Source organism: Sus scrofa, chromosome 13, assembly GCF_054392235.1.
Source record: "Sus scrofa isolate SSC_HxYL_T2T_F1_AM1 chromosome 13, Sscrofa_HxYL_maternal_Yorkshire_Landrace_v2.0, whole genome shotgun sequence".
Lineage (NCBI taxonomy): Eukaryota > Metazoa > Chordata > Mammalia > Artiodactyla > Suidae > Sus > Sus scrofa.
Window position 1 is genome coordinate 84,334,847 of NC_139395.1, and position 15,790 is coordinate 84,350,636.

The following is a 15,790-nucleotide window of genomic DNA, read 5'->3' on the forward strand; positions in this document are numbered from 1 at the left end:
AATTTGAATATTACTGGAATATTGTTAGGGAAATATTATTGAGTGTTGGAGTACAGAAATAACAAAGTATTAGAAAGGCATATTTTTCTATTAGGTTTCCCTAAAAGACATCCTTCAAGTTTTGAGTTGAAGTGGATTTTATATGTGACTGCCTGACAGACTTAGTAATTCAGAAAACTTTCTGTAATGACTCACTTCAATGCTAAATTTGCAGAACCAATCAACCTCAGATAGGGCTTTGGGGGGTCCCAAGATACTCTGGTGACCAGTGATTGTAGACATTAGGTCTCAGAGAAGGAGTAGTTAGCTGTTAAGCTTAATAAAGCTAAGCAATCTGGATATTAATTCCTTGTTGATTATATAAATGATAAATACCTTCTACTCTGTGGCTCATCCATTTAGTGTCTTCATGATGTCTCTTGATGAACCAAAGTTCTTAAATTTCATAAGGCTGAATTTATTAATATTTTCTTTTACAATTAATGCTTTTATGTTTATTTATAAAAATTCTGGGAGTTCCTGTTGTGGCTTAGCAGAAAAGGATGTGACTGGCATCCATGAGGATGCAGGTTCAATTCCTGGCCTCGCTCAGTGGGTTGAGGATCTGGTATTGCCATGATCTGTGGTGTAGGTCGCAGACATGGCTCGGATCCCTTGTTGCTGTGGCTATGGCATAGGCTGGCAGCTACAGCTCTGATTCTACCCCAGTCTGGGAACTTCCATATGCTACAGGTATGGCCCTAAAAAGACAAAAGGCTAAATAAAATAAATAAATAAATAAAATTTTGTCCTACCCCAAAGTCACAAGCATAATTTTAAGATGTTTTATGAGTTTAGTCCCTCACATTTAAGTCCTCAATCCACCTGCAAATTAATTTTTGAGTCCGATGAGAAATAAGAATATAATTAATTTTCTTCCAATATGGACAATCCATCTTCTACCCGGCCTCTGGGAAGATCTATGCTTTCCTCACTTATCTGCAACGCCACCTCTGCCACATTTCAGGCGTCCCTGTATGTGTAGCTGTGATTCTAAGTTCTCTGTTCTACTGTACTTCTTTTCTACTTCTCCTCTATCCCCTGCCATTAACTTATTACTACCACTTTACAGTAAATCTTGCTTTCTGGTGGGGCAAATGCCTTGCTTTGCTCTCACTTCCACACCACCTCCTTGGACTACTGCCAACATTCAATACCCAGAGCAATGGCTTTTCTTTATATACTCGCATTCTCACAATTCTTTCTTTCTTTCTTTCTTTTTTTGTCTTTTTTGACATTTCTTGGGTGGCTCCCGTGGCATATGGAGGTTACCAGGCTAGGGGTCGAATTGGAGCTGTAGCCACTGGCCTACACCAGAGCCACAGCAACACAGGATCCGAGCCGCGTCTGCAACCTATACCACAGCTCACGGCAACGCCGGATCGTTAACCCACTGAGCAAAGGCAGGGACCGAACCCGCAACCTCATGGTTCCTAGTCGGATTCGTTAACCACTGCGCCACGACGGGAACTCCATTCTCACAATTCTTGATCTGATTGTTGGTTTTCTGCCTCCAAAGGAGCTTCAGACATCATTAACAGCAGCTTTGGAAGCTGCTTAAAAAATGAACAAGGAGGAATCTGCACCTTCTGGCAAGACAAGCAGAGACTAAGAGTAAGAATAAGAGTGAGAGACAGAAATTGAAACTGAAACACAAGTGCTTTCAATAAAGATTTAAATCCCGTGAGAGCATGTAAGTGAGAAAGTAATTTTTTTTTTTATTATTATTTTCCCACTGTACAGCAAGGGGGTCAAGTCATCCTTAGATGTATACATTGCAGTTACAGTTTTTTTTTCCCCCTGAGAAAGTAATTTTAAAAATATATCCCGGGATTTCCCGTCGTGGCTCAGCAGAAAAGAATCTGGCTGGTATCCATGAGATGCAGGTTCAATCCCTGGCCTTGCTCAGTGGGTTAAGGATACCAAGTTGCTGTGAGCTGTTGTGTAGGTTGCAGACACAATGCAGATCCCATGTTGCTGTGGCTGTGGTGTAGGTCAACGGCTACAGCTCCAATCTGATCCCTAGCATGGGAACTTCCATATGCCATGTGAAGCCCTAAAAAGCAAAAAACAAATAAATAAGAAAAAATATATTCCATTTCATCATTTTTGAAAGTATGTTAAGTCATAAACCATATCTTATCCTCATATGTAAAGCTGGAAGACAGAGGCTGCTTCTTGCAGGTATAACAATGGAATAAGTAAGTAAAACAAAATCTTCTGGTGATATCAGGAAGTGAGGGAAAACATTTCACTCAAGTGAGCACCAGAACAAAAAAAAGGAAGAAAAAGAAAGACAGTGTCATACAGAGGTTAAGATGCCTATGTGCTTCTCTTACTGGCTACCACAGCCAAAGGTAGTCGTAGAGACACATGGTAAGAAAGAAGGAAGGGTAGGAGTTCCCATTGTGGCACAGTGGATAACGAATCCGACTAGGAGCCATGAGGTTACAGATTCGATCCCTGGCCTTGCTCAGTGTGGGTTAAGGATCCTGCAAGCTGTGGTGTAGGTCGAGGACGCAGCTTGGATCCCAGTGTTGCTGTGGCTGTGGTATAGGCCGGCGGCTACAGCTCCAATTGGACCCCTAGCTTGGGAACCTCCATATGCTGTGGGAACGGCCCTAGAAAAGGCAACAAGACAAAAAAAAAAAAAAAGAAGGAAGGGTAAATGTTTAGAAAGAGTACTAGTACATGGTAATCAATTAAGAGGTATCCTAGTATGAGAAACTCCAGGAAACAGTGGGTTGTATCCACATGTAGTTGGAAAAAACACTGTCAGTAGCATAATATAATTTTGCATTTGAAATCTGAAAAACAAAACAAAACCCTATTGTTGTAATACTACAAACTAGACAAAGCACTTAAAAACAACCTTGGCTGGAAGAACTAAGCAGGCTAATGCTGGTAGTAACTAACACTTAACTGAGTGGTTGCTCTGCACCAGGCACTGTGGAAAGAACACTAAAGTAGCTCTTGGTATAGAAACTGAAGTCTTCAAATACAGGTGCTTGACCCACTGGGCTCCTAAGGCTGGAGGACTGCCCCCACACCAATGTTTCCTAGTTAATCACCCAAAAAGCTATAAAGCCAAGTATCTTAAATTTAAAAAAAAAATAAAACACAGAATATTTTCTTATGATGATTTTAAACTAGTCAGGTTCAACCACCACCAATGCTTTTAAAATAACTAAGCAATAAGCTAATTGCTAAGAATCATAAACAATAAGAACAATAAGAAGAGAAAGAGAGGAGGAGGACAAGAAAATCTTTGTCCTTGAAGAACGTAAGAAGGAAAACAGAAAGAGCTGTGCAATGTAAATGCTACAGAGTGTCTGAAGGAAGAAGTACCTCTGGGAACAGTGACAACTTCACAGGAGAGAAGCCATTTAGCTTGGTCTTGAAAGAAAGTAGGAATTTGGCAAGCAAACAGAGGGAGAATGGGAAAGAGTTCCAAGCAGAGCTCAGACAAACTGGCAGGTCTGAGGAGAATGGCAAGGTCGACAAACAGCAGGCAATCTGGTGGCGAACTGGTGAGATCAAGGGAGGAGAGAGGCCGACATTGCAGATAATGAGAACAATCGGGTTTGGTAGAGAAATGATCACATCTGGATCTTCCAAAAATCCCTTGGGGTAACAGTGTGGAGATGACAGAAAAGGACTGTCTATGGGAGGCCAGTTGGAAAGCAGTGGCAACGAAGACAAGGGATGAAGGCAGTCTTCAACTTAACCTCAACTAGTGAGTCTTTCCTCTGGAGCACACCAATGAAAACAGGGTGTCATTCAGACATGACAGAAGTAAAACTATTATTGCTTGGCCTTATGGGATAGTAGATTTTATAACAAATTCTTTCAAATACAAGTATATCAGTATCACTCTTAACAACAAAGAAGCAGAGAACACAATGGTGACTTTAATCAACTCTTCCACTCTTAGAAGAGTGTACAGCTGACTAAACATTGCCACTACAGTTTCTTTGGTTTCGGGGTGGGGGGTGGGGGTGTGGGGGGGGGCTACACACCCCACTGCAGTGAAAGCTGGGCTCAGACTGGGAATACCTGAATTCCCACTGAGTCACCAGAACAGCCCAGCCCTGCTCTCCACAGGGGCGTGCTTAGAAGCTGAGGTCTCAAATAACAACAAAGTCCTGGGACAAGGAAACACTGTCTTCATTGACTGCATGAGTGAGCCTGCCTTTCCTTTCACAATCAACTGATTCACATCATCCTTACTTATGTATTATATGGCCCATAATTATATAACATTCAAAATATTTACTGTCTTGGGAGTTCCCGCTGTGGCGCAGCGGAAACAAATCCGACTACCATCCATGGGGATGCAGGTCTGATCCCTGGCTTTGCTCAGTGGGTTGGGGATCCAGCATTGCTGTGAGCTGTAGTGTAGGCTGCAGATGTGGCTCAGATCCCAAGTAGCTACAGCTGTGGTGTAGGTCAGCAGCTATAGCTCCGATTTGACCCCTAGCCTGGGAACTTCCATGTGCCTTGGGTGTGATCCTAAAAAAAGCAAAAAATTCTTGCTATTTTCTCACCTAAACAAATATATCTAAGGAGTTCTGTGGCGCAGTGGGCTAAGGATCCAGTATTGCCAGTGCAGTGGCTCAGGCTGCTGCTGTGGTGCAGGTTCCCCTGGCCTGGAGAACTTTCATATGCCACGGGCATGGCCAAACAAACATATTGGGTTCTGAGACTCTGACAGGCACTAGTTAATCTCTCTGATACTGAACTTCATAAAGTTATTAGTAAGAATAGATCTTAATACCTATACAAAGGGCCTAACACTGTGCCTGGCATATAGCAGGCATGAAATGCCTAGTTCATGGAGATGATGTAACATCTATTTTCTGAAAGAAATTTGAAAGCAATATCTAACTGTAAAATGTATATTTTGTTCATTTGTTTTTTGGGCTGCACCCCCGGCATATGGAAGTTCCCAGGCTAGGGGTTGAATTGGAGCTACAACTGCCAGCCTATACCACAGCCACAGCAACACCAGATCCCCAACCCACTGAGTGAGGCCAGGAATTGAACCTACATCCTCATGGATACTAGCTGGATTCATTTCTGCTGGGCCACTATGGAAACTTCTAAAATGTATATTTTAATTCACAACAGGTTTCTCATTGTGACATGAGATCCACATGATATTTAACTACATGTGTATATGTATTATGTGCTCATATGGCATTTATAATACATTGTGTTCAACTGCACAACTGAGTAAAATGAAAGTGCTGAATTAGGATAAATCTCACATATGTTTAAAAATAATCCAATACCTACTACTGTCTGCAAAATACTACTGGGTATAAGACTTCTTGATGGGCACAAGGTATTCATTAAATTTTATTGTCCTGTGATTGCCAGAAGTCTTTTTATACTCCCAGGAAAATAAAAACAGAAAAATCTAAATAGCCTAAGAGATTTTTTTTGGCCATGCCGGCAGCAGGCAGAAGTTCCTGGGGCAGGGATCAAACCCAATCCACAACAATGACCACACTGGATCCTTAACCCACTGAGCTACCAGGGAACTCTGAGAGAGAATTTTAAAAATGAGAAACACACAGCTCAAGACTTGAAATCATAGATCAAGACTTGAAAACAAGTGGAGTCAAGTGACAGATTTAGTATAACTTTGTAAATGTTCATCAACGTACATATATATGTAAGGTATGTGTGTGTGTATATATATATTCATCAATGTATATATCAAAGTATAACTTAGTAAATGTTCATCAGTCTTATGGAGATGCCTCTAAGGTCAAGATCAGATCACAGCCTGTTATCAGAAAGAAACCTTGGCACTGTTTAGACACAAAGATTACTTAGCCTTTGGGTCAGGTGATTTCCTGCCCCATAGGAAACTTGTTTATTCCATATCACAAGTCTGGATGACTAGAAAGGGGCACTGATGGTCTGTGTGTGCTGGGGCTACAGAGGAGGGTGAGAGGTGACTAGGAAGTGGGGAAGGGAAGTAGCTCATCTACAAGGAGCTCCTATGCTCCTATCAGAGCAGTGCTAACAGATTTCTGTGAGAAGACCTCCCCTAAAATATGACTGTACACTGTGCGTGGATTTCCTCACCTTACCAAGGGTCCAAGCGTAAGGGTGAAATGGACCCTCTTTGATTCTATTATGTGATCTAGGGACACAGAGATGGAAGTAAAGCAGGACAGATTTTCTGAGCACCTACAATGTGCCTTTTATCAAACTAGGCATCACTTAATCCTTAACATACATTCTGAGTAGGTATTATTAGTTCCACAAATATAGAAAGGAAAAAAAGACTCAGAAGTTTAATCAACTTGTTCCAAGTCATCCAAGTGTCCTGGTAAGGGGTGGACTGAGGATTCTAACTCAACCCTCTTTGACTCTAAAATCACAACCTTCCCTCTCCACCACAGCGCTCTTCAAAATAGTTTCCCACAAAAGGAAGTCAAAAGAAAGGAATTTTAAAAGTGACAGGAAATCAGTTAATTATCCAAAGGAACAAATTGCTTATATCAATAAGCTAGATCATTTAATAACTCATTTATTTTCCTTTTAGGGCCGCACCCATGGCATTTGGAAGTTCCTAGGCTAGGGGATGAAGCAGAGCTGCAGCTGCTGGCCTACACCACAACCACAGCAACACCAGATCCAAGCCACATCTGTGAACTATACCGCAGGTGACTTTGACGCCGGATCTTTAACCCACTGAGCAGGGTCAGGGATCGAACCCACATCCTCATGGATTCTAGTCAGGTTTGTTACTGCTGAGCTGCAACAGGAACTCCAATAACTCATTCATATAACTGTTAATTCCTAAATATGTGACATATTTCAGGATTACTCACAGAAATTTCTGACCTAGCTCCACCCAGATAGTAACATGTGAGACAGTAACATGACAGTTGCTTTGGAACTTAAACATCCTTTTCCCTTACAATTTTACCCACATAATAAAGATATTGATTAAAATAGTGAGGATAATTTTACCATCTTTTTTAAAGTAAAAATGTTTGCTGAATAATAACATGCAAATACAAAAGTGCACAAGTCATAAATTAAACAGCTCAATGAACTATCACTAAGTGAATGCAAACATGTAAACACCACTCATATCAGAAAGCAGAACACTGCTGGCACCCTAAAAAGCTCCCCTGTATCCCCTCAGAGTCACTTACCTCCCTTCTTCCCAGACTTCCATTGTCATGGATTCGTTTTACTTGTTTTTGAGGTCTATTGTTTATATATGTTTTGTGTGTCTGGCTTCTTTTGCTCATTGTTTGTGAGAACCATGATGCATTTTCATGCTATATAGTATTCCAACAATGCATTTTCATTGCTATATAGTACCCCAACAAGTGCCTCTGTCACAATCTGTTTATCCATTCTGTAGCTGATGAACATTTGGATTGTTTCTACTTGGAGCTCTTTTGACTGGTGCTCCTATAAATATTCCTGGGAGTTCTTGATGTGGTGCAATGGAAACAAACCCAACTAGTATCCATGAGGATGTGGGTTTGATCCCTGGCCTTGCTCAGTGGGTTGGGGATCCGGCATTGCCACGAGCTGTGGCGTAGGTTGCAGATGCAACTCAGTTCTGGCATTGCTGTGGCTGTGGCATAGGCCGGCAGCTACAGCTCCGATTCAACCCCTATCCTGGGAACTTCCACATGCTGTGGATGCAGCCCTTAGGCAAAAAAAAAGAAAAAAGAAAAAAATTCCTGTACAAGGCTCCCAGCTTACGGTGGTTTGACTTATGATTTCTTGACTTTACCATGAGTGAAAGCAATATGCATTTAGTAGAAACTGTACCTCAACTTCTGAATTTTGATCTCTTTCCCAGCTAGTGGCACACAGTCATGATCCTCTCCTGTGATGCTGGGCAGTGGCAGCTGCAGCTCTCAGTCAGTGATCAAACAACTGATATACTTACAACCACCTGTAACCATACGACCACTTGGTTTTTCACTTTCAGTATAGTAGTCAACAAATCATTTGAGACAGTCAATCCTTAATTATAAAACCGACTTTGTTAAATGATTTTGCCCAAGTGCAGGCTATTATAAGTGTTCTGAGCACACGTAAGGTAAGCAAGGTTAAGCTATGATGTTTGGTAAGTTAGGTGTATTAAATGTACTTTCTTTTTTTGGCCATACCCATAGCATATGGTGTTCCTGGGCCAAGGATGAAATCCTAGCCAGAGTTGTGACCTATGCCACAGCTGCAGCAACTCTGGATCCTTAACCCACTCTCTGGATCCTGAACCCAACTCTGAATCAAACCAGTGCCTCCACAGAAACAAGCTGGACCATTAACCCACTGCACCACAGGAGGAACTCCTAAATGCATTTTCAGTGTATGGTATTTCCATCGTATGATGGGTTTATTGGGGTGTAACCCCGTCATTAAGTTAAGGAAAATCTGTACATGCCGCCTCCTTTTTTTCTTTGGCTATCTTAGGGCCACACCCGTGGCATATGGAGGTTCCCAGGCTGAGGGTCAAATTGGAGTTATAGCTGCCGGCCTACGCCAGAGCCATAGCAATGCCAGATCTGAGTCTCATCTGTGACCTACACCACAGCTCACGGCAACGCCAGATCCTTAACCCACTGAGCAAGGCCAGGGATCGAACCCGACTATACCTGTGTCACACAGAAGTTCCCCGGCCAGGGATCAAACTCACACCACGGTTGTGCCTTGTGGCAACACCTGATCCTTAACCTGCTGTGTCACAGAGTAACTTACTGTAGATGCTTTCTGATGCAATGCTATCTTTTCTTCATTTGAAAATTTTCCCACTTAAATGGTAATTTATTTCTTTGGCAAAGAAACGCTATAAATCGAAAATTTATTTTTAAAAATTTGTACTGTGGGAGGGGGAGGGAGTGGGATGGACTGGGAATTTGGGGTTAATAGATGCAAACTATTGCCTCTGGAATGGATAAGCAATGAGATCCTGCTGTATAACACTGGGAACTATATCTAGTCACTTATGATGGAACATGATGGAGGATAATGTGAGAAAAAGAATGTATATATGTATGTGTGATCGGGTACCTTGCTGTGCAGTAGAAAATTGACAGAACACTGTCAATTTTCCCATTGTGGCACAGAGGAAACGAATCCCACTAAGAACCATGTGGCTTCGGGTTCAATCCCTGGTCTCGCTCAGTGGGTCAAGGATCCGGCGTTGCTGTGAGCTGTGGTGTAGGTCACAGATAAGACTCAGATCTGGCATTGCTATGGCTCTGGCGTAGGCCGGCAGCTATAACTCCAATTCGACCCCTAGCCTGGGAACCTCATGTGCCGTGGGTGAGGCCCTAAAGGAAGACCAAAAAAAAAAAAAAAGAAGAAGAAGAAGAAGAAGCAGAAAATTGACAGAACAGAACACTGTAAACCAGCTATAATGGAAAAGATAAAAATTATTTTGGATAAAAAAATTTGGGCTGTATTAAATATGTCAACAAACATGTTCTAGTTGCCAATCTATGAGCCAAGGGCTGATATATATTTTGAGACATCTGCTTTTAATCTTGGTAAAAGGTGATTTTTTCAGTAATTCCAGGCTTTACTCATCAACCTAGTAAAAGGATGCATTACTACGAAGCAATGAGGAGGGGGAGAGAAAGAGGGCAGTACAAACGACATTTCTGAAATGTTCTACAAATAATAATCAGATTCACTGCACAAATAAATACCACCAGGGGAAATGCACCCAAAGTCTGCTGGCATTGTTTAAACATCTTCAGAGCCATCTAATCTCAGCTGTGTATCTTTCTCAGTGGAGATCTGCCTGCCACACAGAAGTAGGCAGCTATTGGCGTTTTCATTGGAGGTACACGTGTGGGCAGCCAGGTAAGAAACATTTTCTTTTTTGACATACCTTTCTTTCTTTCTTTTTTTTTTTTTTTTGGTCTTTTTTGACATTTCTTGGGCGGCTCCTGCAGCATATGGAGGTTCCCGGGCTAGGGGTCGAATCAGAGCTGTAGCCACTGGCCTACGCCAGAGCCACAGCAACACGGGATCCAAGCTGTGTCTACAACCTACACCACAGTTCACAGCAATGCCGGATTGTTAACCCACTGAGCAAGGGCAGGGATCGAACCCGCAACCTCATGGTTCCTAGTCGGATTCGTTAACCACTGCGCCACGATGGGAACTCCCTCTTTTCTGACATACCTTTCTGTTCAAGCATGAGGAATAAAGGAAAGTAAGGTGGCTTCCAGTAAAACCACGAAGCCTTCAACTTTGCATGCGGCCCCACCAACCTCTCATTTCTCTCCCCATTCTTTGGGTAGCATTCACCCCACTTTTCAGGCCCCAACACCTTTTCTCACACCTCCCACTAATCCAAAGAGGAGAAAATAATATTCTCTATCTTTGGCATAAAATTCTTCCTTATCAACACATTAACATTTCCATGGATTATAATCTTCTGGGTTACTGTCAGTAATTTTGGAATAAAAGTTTTCACCTCCTATTACAACTTCAGGTTTCTTATTACAGTGGAGGAGGTAATTTTTGTTCCTAAGGAAGAAAAAAAAAAATCATTTTGCCCCCGAGATTGGCCTTCATCATTGCAGCCTACCTGGAGTCCAGGGGTAATGAGAAAGATAGCTGAGCATCTGAACCAGCTTATTCCCTTTCCCATCCTTAACAATTCTTCCACCCTTCTACTACAAGACTCCCAGATGCTGGGGTATGAATCTGCTCTTACTGCCCCTTTAACAATGCTTCTCCTACCCCCACCCCCCAGGGCCCTGATCTGGGCTTTTGAGTTCTCTCTCTACTACCCTCATCATCATCACTGTGAGCTATGCTAAGAGAATTGCTGTTCCCAGGTAGTTCATGCCTTTCAGTACAGAAGCCACTGCCACTTAAAACTCCAGCACTCAGAGCACCTGAGGAGAGGATGAGAAGCAGGCAGCAGCAGTTAGGTGACAAGGGATTTGGGGAAGGAATGGCAGGATGGGAGGGGGTTACAATGAAAATTTCAGCCCCCATGGATATTAGATTAAGGCAAGTGAAATGCAACCAAATAAGTAAGAAAGTATGTCTCACAATGTGTGACAGGAGCATGAATGTGTCCATTAGGTTAAAGATGATAATCATACAGAGAAAAAAATTCTACATTATTTAAGTTCTTCAAAACCAGCAATAAAGTGAAAAGAGAAAAACCCAACCTCTGGTAGGGGAGCTGTGCACCAGGTGTGAGGCTGGCCTTAATGAGCCTTAAAATGAATTCTTTCAGATTCCCCCTTTGCAGTATTGATTAAGGGGTGACTAGTGTCTGCTCCAGGAGGTGCTTTGGGACTAAAGGAGCATATGACACATACTTAAGAGGACTCAAGGATAAAAATCCCATAGAAGAACCCTCAATATGTGAAGTCACTCAGGTAGCCAGTGGTTCAGTGCCAAGGTTTAAGGGGACTGATCCTCCCTGGCTCTCTGTGCCATCTGGACAACAAGTGGTCCCTGTTCCTAACCCCAATCTCACTGTTGGCTCCCCACCTCCCCATTTTACAACTGGAGAATGCAAAGGCCTCAGAGAGGCTACCCACTCAAGGTTCCAGATACAGGCATTCCACTGTCACTGACTCCTTGCAGGCACATGTTAAAAAACTTCCCAGAAGCCCTGTAATGTGAGATTATTACACATAGGGTTTTTCTTCTTTCTGTAAAGGCATGTTCATGGAAACAAAATTTTAATGTCACCATACATACAACCACTGAAAGTAGTCAAAAAAAGCAATTCAATGATATAGGACAATGTACAGCTTTTTCATTAAACTATCAACTCTTTGGCTATCCTGAGCAAATAGTTAAATGAATTAAAAAGTGCTGGATTGAACAAGTGATACCAAAAAAACCTTGAACAGAAAAGAAACATCCAAAAATAAACAAAGAATTAAAAAGTGTGACTGTTGTTTTAAAAATACCATTTTATTTGCAAATGTGTATTACATAAGTTAGCAAAAATGTTCTATTTACCTGACTTTTAAGCAGAAGCTTGATATACACTTTGCAAAATCTGTTTTTAACCCTAGTAAAGCAATCATAAGGTGATTTTCAATAATTCTTTTACATAAGTCAATTTACCTTTCAAAAGATAAATATTTAATTTACTTAATTAATTAATTTATTTGTCTTTTTGTGTTTTTCTAGTACCGCTTCCCACGGCATAGAGAGGTTCCCAGGCTAGGGGCTGAATCAGAGCTATAGCCGCCAGCTTACACCAGAGCCACAGCAACACTGGATCCTTAACCCACTGAGCAAGGCCAGGGATCAAACCCGCAACCTCATGGTTTCTAGTCGGATTCATTAACCACTGTGCCACGATGGGAACTCCAAGAGATAAATATTTTAAATTAATGGCCACAGAGACTTTCAACTCCCAGCTCTCTGCAAACCCAGTAAGTCTCTCTTCTCTGATCCCATGATAGAAGACTAGCATTTTTTATTTCAAGAAAATCACATGGGTGCTTTGATTCTTCAACTAAAGCAAATTACATGATATATTTGGTTGTTTATTAATGAGTTCTCAAGAAACAGTCATGTAATTTAATTATTAAATTATCCATTCATCTTAAAACACACACACACACAAATAATAGGTGGGTAAAAAGGGATTCATTTGGGTTATCTTACCCATATTTACATCTCCAGGCAGTGCCATATCTGTGAAGGACCACTTCAATTCATCCAAATATTTTACTGCTGGCACTGCTACATGAATTGCCAAATAAGCCAACATAAAAAGGCACCACTGGAGTTCCCGTCGTGGCTCAGAGGTAACGAACCTGACTAGAATCCATGAGGATGTGGGTTTGATCCCTGGCCTTGCTCAGTGAGTTAAGGATTGGGCATTGCCGTGAGCTGTGGTGTAGGTTGCAGATGCAGCTTGGATCCCAAGTTACTGTGGCTGTGGCTCCAATCTGACCCTAGCCTGGGAACAAAAAAGGTTAGGGTCAGCAGGTTAAGAACCCATCCATGAGGATGCAGGTTCAATCCCTGCCCTCACTCAGTGGGTTAGGCTGCAGCATAGGTCACAGATGTGGCTTAGATCCAGCATTGCTATGGCTGTGGCATAGGCAGGCAGGTGCCGCTCCAGTTTGACCCCTAGACTGGGAACTTTCATATGCTGCAGGTATAGCCCTAAAAAAAGCAAAACACACACACACACACACACACACATACACACAAAAGGCCCTATCAATGGGCAGCAACTTAGTTATCAATGATATCATAAATTATCAACAACTCATTCCTCTACAAAGTAATTCCAGCATTCTGCTAAAAACTGGAAATATAACGGTGCACTAAATGATTCTTCCTTTCCTAAGGGGAACAGATTTCAATCAATCAATCACATGGAGTGAGAGCAATGTTTTAAAGGAAAGGAACACAGTGTAAAGTGAAAGAATCTGATCTAGACTGGCAGTGGGCATCAGAGAGGGCTTTCCTGAGGAAGTGACGCTTGAGTTGACATCTGCAGACTAGAGTTTGTGTGGAATGGGGGCATATAAGGACTTTAGGCTGAGGGAACAGCAAAGCAAAGTCAGTCACACTTTCAAGGAAGCTGAAAGCAGGCCAATGTTCAATGCACAAAGAGGTAGGGATACAGGGATTAAAAAATGATGAAAAGTCTTAGAAAAGTTTTAAAATAGGAGGAAAAGGACCTTCACCTTATATCCTGGTAAGGATTGAACAATATAATGCCTGTAAGAGAATTTTGAAAATTATAAAGCACCCCATACCTCTGTTAATACTATTAGTTGCACTACTTCCTTTTCTTTTTAACTTTGTTTCCCAAATAAACTTTTGGTTTGGATGCCAAGGCAAAACTAGCACTCCAGTGTTCTAATCCAGTGTTTTGCTCCTACACCAGACTGTCTAAAAATTTCATTGTTTACCATCACTTAACCAGTCCAATGTCTTTACCAAACAGCTAGTATTTCGTGACTTCAACTGTGAGCATTTATTATACGCCACTTTTCTAAGCTCTTTATTTACATTAAAATCATTTAATCCTCGATTCCAGAAGGAAAGGTCCATTATCACCCAAATGAGGACACTAAGTCTCAAAAAAGTTAACTAACTTATCCAAAGTCATAGGGCTAGTAAATTTTGGCACTATTAACAACACTATTTGGCTTCTGCCTCCAACTTTTTATGTATGTACAGGTATGTGCATTCGTGTATGTATATAAACTGGGGGGAGAAGGAGAAAACGGAACTCAGGCATATAGAACTATATTCACGGAGTTCCCGTAGTTGCGCAGTGGTTAACGAATCCGACTAGGAACCATGAGGTTGCGGGTTCGGTCCCTGCCCTTGCTCAGTGGGTTAATGATCCGGCGTTGCCGTGAGCTGTGGTGTAGGTTGCAGACGCGGCTCGGATCCCGCGTTGCTGTGGCTCTGGCGTAGGCCAGTGGCTACAGCTCTGATTCGACCCCTAGCCTGGGAACCTCCATATGCTGCAGGAGCGGCCCAAGAAATACCAAAAAAAGACAAAAAAAAAAAAAGAACTATATTCACATGCTTGACACCAATCAATGTCCTTATCATCTAACACCTGGGCTCAGCAAATATTTGAGGAATTGAAGATAAACACAGGGGATGACAAAGGATTTGAACCTGGAAGTAACATTTTCTGAGGCTTTCTCAAGTCATGTCTACATCAGTTATGCATTTGATAGTTCTATTTTCCTTGACTCTATGATTATTAAATCTGAGATTTAGTCTCCATTATCTTTGTCTTATTTCTGAGATTTTAGCCTGTAGGTAGAGGGGATAATGAAAAGGACAGCTCTCCAGCCTCACTCACACCAAATGCCTTCCCTTCTGGGGTTTCACACTTGCTCTTCCTTCTCTCTCTCACGCTAGTTCTTCCTTGGGTAATCCATTCAGACTTGGCCTCCTCTTCCCTAACCAGCCAATAGCAGTTTCCTCAGGACTTCAACACATCAACCAGTTTCATTTCACCCCCTTCATGGGATTTACCACTTGCTAAAATCACTTGTCTATTTACTTCACCCCCAATTCTGGGAGGGCGGGGGCCTGGTCTAGCTGGTTCTTAGGCTGTATCCCCAGTGCCCTAAACTAAGCAAATATGTAGTTAACCAACGAATGAAAAGAAAAATACCCCAGATTCTTCTCCATTCTCTTAAGCCCTCTGTACCCTTAAGCTTTCCGCGCCAGGTGGCTCTTCACTCCATTTTCAGTAACACCATTTTTACATTACTTTGAGGTTCACAAAATAGCCTGGACTCCATTTTCTGAGTTGGGTCCCTCAAACGATCCTGGGAAGGGAGGTCCAGCCTGGCAAGAACGCCCATCCTCCCACTTGACAGCCGATGAAACAGCCTCACGAGAGGGATTCGCCCGCCGCCGCGCCGAAAGTATGGTCAGGAGCCCCAAGGTGTCCAGATTCCAAAAAGCCCTTCCCACGAGCGAGCGCCCTCGGTTCAGGATGCCTCATCACCTCTTTACCATCGTTCTACAGCACTCATTCTAGACGTGTCCCGGTCGAAGACGCTGCCCGACCCCTCACCGCACCCACGCGCGCCTCGCGCTCACCCAGGCCGCGTCTCTGAGCGCCCCGCCCCCGGCGCCCTGGCCCCACACCTCGCCCCGGCCCCTGCTCCAGCCCAGCCAGGGCTCCCGCGCCGCGCGGGGACCACCCCCTCCCAACAGAGCCAATCAGCAGAGCCTCAGGGGGCGGAGCCGCAAGCACCAGCCCGCCTGT

General features: G+C 42.7%; 1 protein-coding gene across 9 annotated transcripts in view; it reads right to left on the minus strand.

Annotated features, from left to right (window-relative positions):
• Positions 1-15,790, minus strand: part of NR2C2 (nuclear receptor subfamily 2 group C member 2) — a 112,877-nt gene that overhangs the window by 96,215 nt on the left and 872 nt on the right. For 2 of the 9 annotated variants that reach the window (XM_084989530.1, XM_084989528.1), the window contains exon 1: positions 15,188-15,698. The exons of 6 other annotated variants lie outside the window; for them this stretch is intronic. The gene's annotated coding sequence lies outside the window, so the exon portion shown is untranslated. Of the gene's footprint in view, positions 1-703; positions 1,067-15,187; positions 15,699-15,790 lie in introns of those variants that run through there. One more of the 9 variants, XM_084989529.1, reaches the window with a different exon arrangement.